Here is a 15,194-nt window from a genome sequence, read left to right on the forward strand (position 1 = left end):
TGTAGTGGTTAGCGCTGTCATCTCACAGCAAGAAGGTCCGGGTTCGAGCCCCGTGGCCGGCGAGGGCCTTTCTGTGCGGAGTTTGCATGTTCTCCCTGTGTCCGCGTGGGTTTCCTCCAGGTGCTCCGGTTTCCCCCACAGTCCAAAGACATGCAGGTTAGGTTAACTGGTGACTCTAAATTGACCGTAGGTGTGAATGTGAGTGTGAATGGTTGTCTGTGTCTGTGTCAGTCCTGTGATGATCTGGCGACTTGTCCAGGGTGTACCCCGCCTTTCACCCGTAGTCAGCTGGGATAGGCTCCAGCTTGCCTGCGACCCTGTAGAACAGGATAAAGCGGTTAGAGATGATGAGATGAGTTGAGTTACGTTTAATGCTATTTCTTTTCTCACTCGCATTCCAACAGCTCTCTCCAGACTCTCTTTTGAAGTGAATGTTTGCAACATTAGCATTGTAGCTCCAGAGCAAAAGAAACACTAGATGACACAAACGGAGCCTATTGCAGATTTTTTTTTTTTTAAATAAAGGTAGATTTTGATTTTTTGCACACCCCTAATGAGTTCATTAACACACCTGCTGGTGTTTTGTTCATCAGTGCTGATGTAATCACACGTGTGTGTGTGTGTGTGGGGGGGGGGTGTCTGAGCATGACCAGGTCGCAGCATCTTCATTCAGCACATCGTGATTTTTTTTTTTCTTTCTCCTCTCAGTTGGCTTAATTGTGTGTGTGTGCTCATCTTTTCTCCGGTCTGGCCCTCTGTCGCTGTTTGTGTTCTGGATGTGGCGTAATTGTTGTGTTTGTGCAAGTGTATGTTTGCTATAAGGGGGTTGCCGCTGTGTCCATGACATCCTTGGAGATGTGTCTCCTGCATCTTTCTCTTTAATGAAGCCCCATAGAGGGCAGATGGAAGGAGAGGACCTGGTTCCTTTGGGTCACCTGCCTTTAATTGGGCCTGAGTAGCGTATTAATGGCGTTGGCTCCTCGACCTCCTGTGGCCACTTTGCAGCCACTTTGCAGGCACTAAACTGGTGTGGTACACTGGGCTGCACAAAACAACAGGGACCTGCTCGGCCTCGCTGCAGTGTGCATCAGGGCCTGTGTGTGTGTGTGTGTACGCGCACCATGGACATTACTGTGTAGTAATGTAGATGCAGTCAGGACCCTGCAGGAAAACTGCACTGTACATTTTAAATGACATCTACATCTTTATCTCTCTGCCTGTGTCCGTTCATCTGTCTGTATTTCTGTCTGTGTCTATCTCTCTTTGTCAATCTATGTCTCTTTGTCAATCTGTTTGTGTTTTTCTATCACTCTGTGTCAATTTGTCTGTATCTGTCTGTCTATCCAATGTGTCTGTTGAACTGTCTATATTTCTTCATCTGTCTGTCAATCTGTCTGTCTCTGTCTCTCTCACACTGTCTGTTAATCTGTCTGTGTCTGTCGATCTGTTTGCATTTCTCTCTCTCTCTGTCTATCAGTCTGTCTGTCAATCTTTGTATGTGTCTGTTGAGCTGTCTGTCTCTCTCTCTCTGCATGTCTGTTGATCTCTCTTTTTCTCTGTGTATGTGTCTGTTGGTCTGTCTGTCACTCTCTCTTTCTCTGTACATCTGTCAATCTGTCTCTTTTTCTCTGTATGTGTGTCGATCTGTCTTCCTCTCTGTCTCTGAGCTGTCTCTCTCTGTCAATCTGTCTCTCTCTCTTTTCTCTCTGTACATCTGTCAGTCTCTGTCTCTTTTTCTCTGTATGTGTGTCGATCTGTCTCTTGGTCTCTGTTGATTTGTCTCATTCTGCTGATATGTCTCAGTCTCTTTTTCTCTGTGTCTGTCAAGCTATTTCTTTTTCTTTCTGTCTCTCTCTCTCTGTATGTCTGTTGATCTGTAGCTCTCTTTTTCTTTGTGTCTGTCGATCTGAGACTCTTTTTCTCTCTCTGTGTCTGTTGGTCTATCTGTCTCTCTTTTTCTCTGTGTCTGTCAAGCTATCTCTTTTTCTCTTTGTCTGTTGATCTCTGTCTCTTTCTCTGTACGGTATGTCTGTCAATCTGTTTGTATTTCTCTAGCTCTATATTGATCCGTCTATTTCTCTGTCTGTCTCTCTGTATGTGTCTGTCGATCTGTTTGTATTTCTCTAGCACTATCTCTGGATATGTCTCTCTCTTTCTGTCCATCTCTCTTTCTGTGCCTCTCTGTTCATCTGTCTCTAATTTTCTCACTTTATTTCTCTTGGTCTGTCTATCTGTACTCCTCTCTGTCTGTATGTCATCTCTATTATCGATCGGTCAGCCTCTAACTCTATTTCTCTTGCTCTCACTTTGTATCTTTTTCTCCATCTGTCTATCTCTATATCTGTACTCCTTTATTTATGTTTCTCTCTCGTGCGCTCTCTCTAGCCTTCTGTCTGTATGCTAGTGGACGTGAGATGTGGTGATGGATGAATAGAGAGAGGGAGAAATACAGATGTACACAGAGAGGGAGGGAGCTAGAGAAATACAGACAGATCAAGAGACGTACAGAGGGAGAAAGATGAGGAACAACAGACAGACAGCTGTTTGTTAGCCTTGTTTAAAGCTCTGTTAATGGGGTGCAGTTTCCAGAGGTTTCAGTGCTGTTTGATGTTGAATGAGTGAACTGGACCGCTCGAGTTCGACTTGTGCTGCAGGCAGAATGTTCAGGTCACAGTAGACCCATGGGCATCGACCCGTACACTGTCCCATTCTCTGGAAAACTGCAAACAAGGGAAGCAGTACAGCGCACTGTTAGCATCGGAGCCACATCGCTACTCTTCCCTTCTGTCTCACTCTGGCTGGAGTGATGGGATGATTTTCTGCTCTTTATGCTGCTGGAGGTTGAGGAGAGAGAGAGAGAGAGAGAGAGCAGCTGTAGGCCCTGCTTTACCTCATCAGGAAATCTTGCTGCTAGTCCAGTTTATTAAAAGCGTCTGAAGACGTACGATGGTTGATGATATTGATTTTGCTCTGAAGTGTAGACAAGCTGCTCAGAGTGTATAGAAATATAAAGAGGTGTGTGTGTGTGTGTTACAAAAGTGACTTAATTCTTGGTCACTTTTGGCCTAGTTCAGGGTTTGGTACCTTTTCAGGGCTTTTTTCCCCCCCCTTCCCCTTTGACTTTTGCAAATATTATGGTTGATCAAATGACATCTTCAGAGCCAAAATCTCTCTCTCTCTGTCATTTTCTTTGTCTGGCTGTCTGTGTATCTTTTGTATTCCCCCCCCCCCCATGCTTGTTCTCTCTCTCTCTCTCTCTCTCTCTCTCTCTCTCTCTCTCTCTCTCTCACTCACACACACACACACACGTTCTCGGTCTCTTTAGTTTCTCTCTATCTTTCTCACCCTTGTTCTCTGTCTCTTTAGTTTATTTCTCTCTCTCTCACACACACACCCTTGTTCTCTGTCTCTTTAGTTTATTTCTCTCTCTCTCACACACACACACACACACACACACACACACACACACACACACACACACACACATACCCTTGTTCTCTGTCTCTTTAGTGTCTCTCTCTATCTCTCTCTCAGTATTGTTTATCATCTCCAGGCTCTGCTCGGTGTGGATGTCCTGTCTGTCTCTGGCTGCCTGGTGGAAAGGTTGGACGATTACTGATTTCCCTGTAGAACTAACGGTACCTGCAGGCCCCATTAAAGCCATCTGTAGCATGTGTCCTTGTTTATCTGCTCGCTGCTCCATCGGGAGTCTCTCTCTCGGTCTCTCTCACTCTCTCTCACACACGCGCGCGCACACACACAGCATCACTGGACTGCGGCTGCTTCACAGGACCTATGGTAGAGCTCCCTGAGGTGCCGAGCTTCTCGCTCCCCTTAAGGCTGTCACTGTGGTGCGCCAAACCTTGCACTTGCCTCTGCCAGGCATCTTCAGCTCCATTAGCGCTCACTATCAGAGCTGGGGCAGAGATGACGAGAGTGGCATTTCCAGAGCGCATCAGTGCGTCATCCCTCAGAGCGCTCCAGGCCTCGTAAAAATTGGACTTATGGCTCCGTTGCCAGCATAAATAAGTCTCTTTGATTGTTAACGGAAGAAGTTATGACACTCTTGGGTGTGCGTGAGGGACAGTGGCACTGCCGCCTCGCTCCCTCCACCCTGGTACGCTCCCTCCCTCCCTCCACCGCTGCCTCTGATCTTTCTGCCGATTCAGGGCACGCTCTCTTCATTACCGCCGGCCACCGGGGACTTGTTTTTTCTGCAAGATTAATGAGTGCCGCGGAAATTCTCCAGCGCATCTCGATAATTAAGTCTTTGTTTATCAAAAAACAAGTTATATTAGGAGCAGGAAATTCGCAGTAATTATTCATAATCCTAACAATTCAAGTGTAGCTACCTCATTTGCCTGTGTAATTCTGCTTTTTAATTTCTTGCATACATTTGCATATTAATTTTGCCCGTTGGCTGCAGCAGGCCTCTGACAGTACTGCTTCTTTTTTTTATTTTTTCTCCCCCTTTCCGCGTGATGTTTTTCACAGGGTGAGGCTCAGTTGGGTGGCATTTCGGTTGGCTGTAATGATAAATTATGAATTTTTCTAATTTGCTGCATAATGAAGTAACCCCCATCCGATCCATTTCCTCTCTTCTCTGCATCAGATGGCTGCCGGGAAGCGTTTCTTTAGCTCTCTGAAGCGGCCATGTGGTCATTAGGGAGGGCAGTGCCATGCGGGCATCGGGGGCTCTGCCTCCATTCGGAGTGAGAGATAGATAGGCCTCTCTCCAGTCCCAACCTCATTTCCACTCTGCAAATGGTGTCAGCTCGCATTTCCATGATGCCTCCCTGATGCCATGAGGAGGAAGACATGTCCAGCATGAACGTGATTGTGGCTGTGTAGCTACATGTGCTCAGTGGATGAAAACATCGCCACTGCTGTCCTCTAACTAGTACAACATTAGTGTGAAGACTTTAGCTTTAGTCTCAGATGCTCCGCCTACAGAGCAGTAATCTGATTGGCTATTGATGCTCCATTGTATAAACATGCGTACCTTTTAGAAATTTAAGACCCATGATGTGGCCAAAAAAAAAAAAAGAACTCTTGACAGCCATATGTGGTGGTTCTCCAAGCTGTTGCCACAAAGTTGGAAGCGTACAATTGTCTAGAATGTCTTTGCATGCTGGAGGATTACAATTTCCTTTAACTGGAAGAAAGACCTAATCCCAAACCTGTTTCATCATGACAATGCCACTGTGCACAAAGCACATTCCATGAACACATGGTTAGCCAAGTTTGAACTGGAAGAACTTAAGTGTCTTGTACAGATCCGTGATCTCAACCCCATCGAACACCTTTGGAATAAACTGGAACACCAATGGCACCCCAGACCTCCTCACCTGAAATCAGAGCCCGATCTCATTTATGCTCTTGTATCTCAATGAGCACAGATCTAGTGGAAAGACTTCGCAGAAGAGTGGAGCTTATTATAACAAAAAGGAGAATAAATCTGGAATGGAATGTTCAACAATCACTATTTTGGCTGTATGGTGTAAATATCTATGATTTTCCTGCGAGAGACAATGGGGGTCACCATGACAATTGCATCTCCTGGATACCAGTCTTTGATTTCCGGTTTATCCAAGTAGCTGAGGCTGAGGGAGCTGAACATATCTGAGCAGAGCTAGCTACGACAACCATGTTTAAATCAGGGGATAGCGTCTTTTTAAATTGTCTTTTTCTGGTTCAACGTGTCATCATTGGATACACAAACAACTTGTGAAAGCTTAAAGATTTGATGAATGAAATCTGTTTTGAGCACAAACTGACTCGCAAGATGTGTTGTCCAGCAGCATACGCTGCTCATCTGTACATGTGATTCCTGTCTTTCCACTAACCACTGCATTTTGGACCTGAATCAACAACATTAATTCCATGTAATTGTTGTTGAGATATTTTACATTATTCAAGCATGACACTACATTAGTTATTGAGCTGATTGTTTTATCCAAAGTGACTAACAATAAGTGCATGTAGCCTTGGTAGCCAAGGGAATCCAAGAGTGACCAGTGCTGAAGTACTAGTGTAAACAAAATCAAATCCTTCCCACACCATGTGGCGCATAGGGCGGCGCCAATCTCTGTTTCTGTAGCCCTCGGCCTCTCACATAGCTAGGGTTACAGTGGAGGGCTAGTCCTCTGGTAACCGCAAGAGTTTAACTCCCCACTCACATCTGTATTGCAGCATGCCTTGCCAGATGGCAGTAGGTACCATTTTTATGATGGTCTTTGGTATGACCCAACCGTGAGTAGAACTCACGATCTCCCAATCGAGAGGCAGACACGCTAACCACTAGGCCAGCTTGTGGTCACTAGTGTAAACAAATAGCCTACAAATACCATCCAACATCTGGAATGATCAGGGTAGTTAAGAAGTTGAAGAAGCTTGGACAAATACATAGACAAGGAATTATTTAAGTATGGTATGTTTTCTTGTTTCCAAAGTTTGACAGCTTTTGATTCTTGAGCCTATACATCTCATGTCATCTCTAGCCACTTTATCCTTCTACAGGGTCGCAGGCAAGCTGGAGCCTATCCCAGCTGACTATGGGTGAAAGGCGGGGTACACCCTGGACAAGTTGCCAAGTCATCACAGGGCTGACACATAGACACAGACAACCATTCACACTCACATTCACACCTATGGTCAATTTAGAGTCACCAGTTAACCTAACCTGCATGTCTTTGGACTGTGGGGGAAACCGGAGCACCCGGAGGAAACCCACGCGGACACGGGGAGAACATGCAAATTCCACACAGAAAGGCCCTCGCCGGCCACGGGGCTCGAACCCAGACCTTCTTGCTGTGAGGCAACAGCGCTAACCACTACACCACCATGCCGCCAAGCCTATATAGTATTTGTCAGATGCTTTTGCAACACAATGGTGTAGTGGTGAGCACTGTTGCCTCACAGCAAGAAGCTTCTGGGTTCGAGTTCAGCGGCTGGCAACTCTTTCTGTGTAGAGTCTGCATGTTCTCCCCATGTCTGTGTGGGTTTCCTCTGGGTGCTCCAGTTTCCCCCACCGTCCAAAGACATGCGGTTAGGTTAACATGGGGCAGCCTTAGGCTGAGGTGCCCTTGAGCAAGGCATCTAACCCCCAACTGCTTCCCAGGCGCTGTAGCATAGCTGCCCACCGCCCTGGGTATGGGCATGTGCTTGTGTGTGTTCACTGCTTCAAATGGGTTAAATGCAGAGAGTAATTTCACAAGTGTACATGTGATGAATAAAGTTGTTGTTGTTGTTCTTTCATCCAAAGTAACTTACAATATATAAACACTACATTATTAGTAAACCAATGCAATAATACAGTCGCTCTACTCTGACGCAGCCTACCTTCCGGATGATAGCTGCTGCATGACTGCAAGATTTCTTTTTCTTTTTTTTTTTACTCTGGCTAGACTCAACCTCAGCCTTTAAGCAAACACACTCGCCCTCTGTTTTACACATAATTTTGCCAATTTTATTACTGTGTAGATAACCTTTAAAATCACTTAAAAAACTTACTTAATGGTGACCAGCACAGATTATCAGTTGAAGAAAACCCCGCTGAGAAAATATTTGATGTTTTTACCGAAATTCCAACTGGCCCACTTTTTCAAGCAGAAGTTGACTTAGTAGTGAAAATGATAAAAGATGGAAAAGCCCTGGATTTAGATGGACTTCCTCCAGAATTTTGGAAGTTGCCAAAAGTGAAGAAATATCTTGATAAGTTTTGCAATGAAACATATTACGGCAACCAACCTGATGAATGGTGAATATCAGCACTTGTCCCAATCCCCCCAAAAAGGAGACCTATGATTACCTGACAATTACAGAGGCATTTCCTTATCACAGATCGCATCAAAAGTCTACAACCGCTGTCTTCTGAACAGAATTCGACCTGTTAAAGCTAAATCAGAACGTATTCCTTGAAGGTCGCTCTACTACTGTGCATATTCTGGCTCTCCATCACATTGTTGAAGAACTGAAGAAATTTGATAGAGTCAGTCATCATTTTCATTGATTTCTGAAAAGCTTTTGACTCAATTAACTGGGACAAGATGTTTCTAATACTGGAGGCATACGGAATACCACCTGAAGTTGTGAGTGCCATCAAAATTATGTATCAAGACACATCTGCTAAAGTCATCACACCAGATGGAACGACGGACCCCTTCAGTCTAGATACAGGCATCCTACAAGGTGATCCACCTTGCACCATTTTTGTTTATCATGTGTTTTGACTGTGCCTTAAGATCTTCAATCAGCAATCTAGATGGACTTGCTTTTCGCCGCCATCATAGTTGTCGCCGTCCTGCGGAAGTTCTGTCTGACCTTGGCTATGTAGGTGACATAGCGCTTCTTGAGACTCCATCAAAGCAGCACAGGACCTACTTATCAGGGTGGAGAATGCTTGTCAAGATATCGGTCTGTACCTCAATGCCCCAAAGATGAAATATATGCACCTGAATCCTTCTTCACATGATCTGTTGCTTTCTTCAGATGGCTCCACAATCAAATGCACTGATGACTTTAAGTATCTAGGTGGCTACACCAACACTCAACATGACATGGATGTCTGAATTGGCCAGGCATGGAGGACACTCCACTCGCTACAAAAAATCTGGAAAGCTCCCATCAAAAACAACACAAAGACCAAAGTATTTCAAGCATGTGTTGAAACTATACTCTTATATGGTTCTGAGTCCTGGATACTGAATGCTACTCGTAGAAAGAAGTTAGACGGTATGTACACACAGATGCTGTGTTTCATTTATGGCATCTCTTGGAGAGATCATATTTTGAACAAAGTGTTATATGGTTCACCATCATACAAAAGCGACGATTGGCATTAGCTGGACACGTCATCCATAGCAATGAACCTGCTGGCAAACTTCTTCTCTGGGAACCAGATACACGAAGGCGAATTGGTCGTCCTTATGTGACGTTGAAGAAAATCATAGCAATGGAAACAAATCTTGATTGTGAAGAACTGAAAACTGCAATGACTGATGATAATTTTTGATGCTCCAACTTCATTGTTTCACCATTGCCTCAAGGCATCGGATGAGTCAAGCAAGCCAGATAATTGTACACCTCTGTGCTTTTGTAGTTCCTTAGCCCCTCGTCATCAATGCACTCACTAAGAATAAAATAATTGACAATGCCAGAGTAGCTGATGTTGGGCCATAACTCCATGTCATCTATCCATTCCATGCGGGTAGACAGAGGGGGCACTTTGATCATGTTATCCCCGGAGCACATCAGAAAATTGGATCCATGTAACCACCTTTTAGTCATCTTGCCTACCTAGCAGTTAGTGTTCGCTACAAATGTCAACACAGTGGAGCGAAGGCAAGATCCCGGCTTCCACTATGACTCAGTATTGAATCATGGGAAAGATCAGAGTTCGGGAAAGTTGTAGACAGTGGATTGGTTTAAAGGTGTACACCACATGTACCTTCTTGGGTAAAACATACACAGTAAAGGTACACTAAAGGGTGCAACAAGTACCTTCATTTCTGAGAGGGTTTACAGACCATGTGATTTATGATACGTGACAAAATTAGTAGTTTGATTGAAAACATAGCCAGTGGGTTTCAAAGGAAAGATTTCAAGCATTCCGTCTTCCAGAGGTTTTTTTCTTTTAGGTTTAAAATAGAACCTGAATTACTCCATCCATCCATTATCTGTAACCGCTTTATCCTGTTCAGGGTTGCGGGCAAGCTGGGCCTATCCCAGCTGACTATGGGCAAGAGGCGGGGTACACCCTGGACAAGTCTCCAGATCATTGCAGGACTGGGCATAGACACAAACAACCATACACACTCGCATTCACACCTACAGTCAATTTAGAGTCACCAGTTAACCTAACCTGCATGTCTGGAACCTGAATTACTCCAATTCCTAAATCACATCACCCTCATCAACTCTAGTAAACCTGAGAAAAATGAGAGATGCTGATATTTAATGTATAATGTAAACTTAACAGAAAGGAATGCTCACTAAATAGACAGGAGACATCTTTTAACATTTATGGAAGGAGTCTCCAGGCTTGGCGGTGAGGGTTTGACTGTTTACAGCTGCTATGACAACATGAAATGTAACTAGAAATGGATAAAAAGTAAGATGTTGGAAAATTGCTGTGAAAAAAAACTAAATCGGGATGTGCTCTGCTTTGCATCGTTGATTATTTTCATAGAAAAGCAGCACACCACCTTGTGCTGTACATAACAGATGTTTGTTTGATTTTTTTTTTTTGTCTGAATTGCTCAAAAAAAAAAAAAATCCCAAGAATTCCTGCAGCTCCAAATTGCTCAGTTTGACCATTAGCCTCTGTGGCTGTGCTCTGCACGAGCGGAAATCTCTGAACACTTTCCACTCTGTCAAACCCCCTGTCAAGCAACAAGATTTATCTTCTGTTGCGGTGTTTTCCGTTTTGGCTGCAGGGCAACAGATGAGCGAGGCGTCTGAATCAACGCGATGCGATGATACCGCTGTAAAAGGAAAATGGGTCCTCAGAGTGAGGCTGGTGTTTACACTCTGCTCCTCATCTCTCTCTGCCCTGTGCATCTTTCCCATTTTCTGCCTGTGTATCTCCCTCTACGTTTGTTTGTGTGTGTGTGCGCTGCACTCAGATACAGAATCTACTCGCTGTAATCTTGTTTCCACGCGCCTTTGATAGTCTGTCCGCAGGGGGATGCTCAGCCCTGTTTTCAGCCTAATGTACTGTTTGTGTCCACATAGCTTGCCTAAATGCAAATTGGGCAAATCTGCTTCTCTCGCGTTGTGCTGCCTGAGCTGGTTAATTAGTTAGCTCTTAAAGGGTAAATAGCTAATTGCAATACAAATAAGTGAAAATGGAAACATCCGATGGCAAACGCTTTCTGTAGCTCCAGAAAACCTTCATTGAAAAGGCGCACTCGAATGTGTTACGATGTTAAAAACAAACCTCATCAGATTAACCTCATGACAGGAAAACGGATCAGAATGCTGTATCGCCCAGCCTTGCTGTGACACTTCTGACCTTACACCCTCACTATTCCACTCTTCCATTGTTTTCATGCATATTCTTTGGTGCAAAGAAGGAAAACAGGCTCCTCTAACCAAACCAAAGCGCATAGAGAGGAGATATTGCCTGATCATGTGGCTCCATCACGGCATCCTGATTAGGAAACCCACAGCTGGCTGCGATCGCGACATGACGCCAATCACTGAAATCTGCTCCCAGGTCCCTTTGCATGTCAAAGGCCCTGACATTTGATTTATTTACATATGGTTGCGTGCCTTTTTCATTCTTTAATGCTAAACATGATGAGAATGTTATGCATATGAACTTGAGCCAACCCCCCCCACCCCACCCAGTCTCTATCCAACTGCTTCGCAATTTAGCAAGTATAACGATTCAGCTGAATCGATTTCAACTCCTGCTATGCTGAATATTCTGAAAAACGAGCGATGAGATGAGATGACGTAACATGACAAGCTGCGTTTTGTTTACCCTTTTTTTCCCTTATTAACTTAGAGAGCAAACACGAGAGGCTGCTGAGGGTAATAATAATAAATCAGTTCAATTTACCATATATAGTGCCTTTCGCACATCCAAGCTCACTTTACAATTAGGGGAAAAAAGAGAGTCCACCAAAAGAGGCTCAGGATGTAATTCCAATGACATAGCTACCACAGTCCCACCAGGTGAACGAAGATAAATCTCACACCGCCTGCACAGCCACCATGCCGCGGCAGGGCAACATCGCTCAGAACACTGCACCAAGCACAAAAGCACCGCCGCACAGAGCACTGGACAACCCCGATGTTAAAAAGAGCAACGAGCTCACGACAGCCCATAACGAGGAGCACAGGCATTACCCATGGTGCACCAAGGCCTGAAGGGAACCAACACCCAAAACTGGGTCCGGAGCTACACCACAACTGGTGGACAAAACACCCAAACAAAAAACAAACATCAAAATATACGAACACAAAAAAGGGGAAAAAAATGAAAAGCTCTGGAGACAAGTGGCAGCCAAAGCGCACACGGTGTACTCTCAACCGGAAACAGAAATGGAAAATGACCGATTCGAGCAGTTAAAATGGAAGTGATAATGGGGGAACACAATTTTTTTTTATTTTTAAATGGATGCTCCATTTACGTTAAATGTAACTACAAACAGATAAAAAGAATGAGGTATTATTTTAAAAAAAATATGGAATTGTTGGGGGCGGCATGGTGGTGTAGTGGTTAGCGCTGTCGCCTCACAGCAAGAAGGTCCTGGGTTCGAGCCCCGGGGCCGGCGAGGGCCTTTCTGTGTGGAGTTTGCATGTTCTCCCCGTGTCCGCATGGGTTTCCTCCGGGTGCTCCGGTTTCCCCCACAGTCCAAAGACATGCAGGTTAGGTTAACTGGTGACTCTAAATTGACCGTAGGTGTGAGTGTGAATGGTTGTCTGTGTCTATGTGTCAGCCCTGTGATGACCTGGCGACTTGTCCAGGGTGTACCCCGCCTTTCGCCCGTAGTCAGCTGGGATAGGCTCCAGCTTGCCTGCGACCCTGTAGAAGGATAAAGCGGCTACAGATAATGAGATCATGATAATGAGATGGAATTGTTGGCAAACTGCTGTGGTGTAAGAGGAATTTATTATAGTGCATGAGCTACTGGTGGTAAAATCGTGTGCTCTGATTGGTTCCTTGGCAGGCAGTATTTTTCCATAATGCCTGGAAGTGATTATGGACTTTCTTTCCAAGGCGCTGGCTTTCGATGTTGCTAAAAACAAAACAACAAAAAAGATTAATTGGAAATCAAAACAATCAAAAACAGCTGAAAGACAAATAAGAGTCACAGAGTTATTCAAGAAATGAGCATTCGGAAACCGCTAACAGAAATTCAGTTTTGAAACCGCTAGCTGTTTCTTCTGCATGCGTGACTCAACTACGTTAAAAATATTATGTGACTGAAAACAGCGTCACGCCTCATTATAATGACCATCTAGTTTAATGACCTAGAGCCTACGGCCCGGTCTGTACTGTCAAGACCTTGGTCTGATATTTTCCCGTAAAGACCAAGCAAGCAAGGTTAATAAGTAGTTAAGAACACTCCAGGCTGTGTCTTTATTGGAAAATAATCATCTTCAATATAATCATAACAGGAACTCTCAGTAACATCGTTGATTAAATGTTAGTTGTAAAATATATTTAATAATTAAAAAAAGAGGAAAACATTTCAATCATATTTCCGCCTCAGACTTAACCGAAGTTTTGTTTTACATAAGAGACTTGTTAGAAAAGGACTTCGGAGGTGAACACCTCCCTGAAGGAGAGAGAAAGCGAGAGAAGGAGAGATAGAGAGATGGAAGGTCAGAGCATGCAAAGGGAAGATGTTGAAGCCTGTTCCTTTGTGTTCCTGCTCTCCATCATTTACATCAAGTTGACATTCGGAGAGTTTACTCTGGGGTCTGTAATTGTATTCTTTCGCCAGTTCCGCATTGCCAACCGTGAAAATGGAATCTTATCAACCCTGACCAATTTTTAATGTACAAAATGAATTGGCAGAAGTTCAAAAAAAAAAAAAAACTAGCTCCAATTCAAATCAGGTGAATGATTACATGTATTTTTTTCAAATCCTCTGCCTCTTAGACCTCCACCTCACCCTCATGCTTCACCCTACCACGCTCACTGATATCATCTTACACCGTTTTTCCCGCCCCTTTTCATGACAAGGTTAATTTTTCCTCCTTCTCGAGGTGTGTGGACTAATTGAATCGATGACCTGAAACAAGGACGGATGATATCTTTGGTTTGTCATAAAACTAGAGGAACGTTTCATTACTGTTACATCACCTCATGAGTATGTAAACAGCTGTCAAGTTCTTGATTTTGACTGGTCAGATAAAAGTATTGATTGATTATTGATTAATTCTCTATTCCAGCTTCGAGCCAAATCGCAGGTTCATGCGATGTTTAGTATGTTATTGTTTCTATGGTAACGGCTCATTCACAGGGACACCCGTACACGGCGGATGCTCTGTATAATTTAAGGCGAATAAAATAAATCAATTTTGAAGATGTTATTTAATAAGAAAATGTTTGCTGATGTAACATCAGTTTTCTGATGGAGGAGTTCGTGCTTTCTGATTTCTTGACTGAATGATGAGCTGCGTAACGTCGAGAGAGGAAATATTGACTACTGTACTTTCACATACCCATAATGCCTTGCGCCTTGGGGGGTAACCAGGCGCTATATTTTTTACTGTCAGATAACCTCAGTCATTTCTTCGAGTTCACATGGGGAAAAACGACTTTTCCTGATTTAAAGTTTTATAGAATACCTAAAGCGTTGAAAGCGTGGGTTAGACAGAATTTGGCGTCAAAATTTTACACCGACAGACAACACACGACTGTGTTCTACACACTTCAGTGGCGGAGCCAAGTCTGATGATCCAAGTCATGAAGCCTACAACCCCTCTGTCTTTGTGCTTAGTCATAAAAAGTGCAAAAACCCCAAAACAAGGAAGGATAAGTCAAAGAACTGAAAAGGACGACTATTGAAGGATCAACTCCCAAAATAAAGTGCAGACGATGCAGTGTCAGTAAGCTTACATGTCCGTCCCCTTTTAGTGTTTATGTAGGTAGATTGAATGTATTATTTGACCCTGTAGTCCTAACAGCTTCCTCTAACATCCCAAAGATTGTCGTAATCCGGTAACATATGAGCTCGAGGAAAATCAGAGTGAAGGAAATCAAAATCAACCCATCTCATCTCATTATCTGTAGCCGCTTTATCCTACTACAGGGTCGCAGGCAAGCTGGAGCCTATCCCAGCTGACTACGGGCGAAAGGCGGGGTACACCCTGGACAAGTCGCCAGGTCATCACAGGGCTGACACATGGACACAGACAACCATTCACACTCACATTCACACCTACGGTCAATTTAGAGTCACCAGTTAACCTAACCTGCATGTCTTTGGACTGTGGGGGAAACCGGAGCACCCGGAGGAAACCCACGCGGACAACATGCAAACTCCACACAGAAAGGCCCTCGCCGGCCACGGGGCTCAAACCCGGACCTTCTTGCTGTGAGGCGACAGCGCTAACCACTACACCGCCGTGCTGCCCCTCAAAATCAACTTAAAAAATAAATGTGACAGTTCTGCTGTGTTTACAGTATTTACTTGACTGAATGAAGTCCTTGCTTGTGTTCCCATGCACGA

This window comes from Neoarius graeffei, chromosome 11, assembly GCF_027579695.1.
Source record: "Neoarius graeffei isolate fNeoGra1 chromosome 11, fNeoGra1.pri, whole genome shotgun sequence".
In the NCBI taxonomy this organism is placed as follows: Eukaryota; Metazoa; Chordata; class Actinopteri; order Siluriformes; family Ariidae; genus Neoarius; species Neoarius graeffei.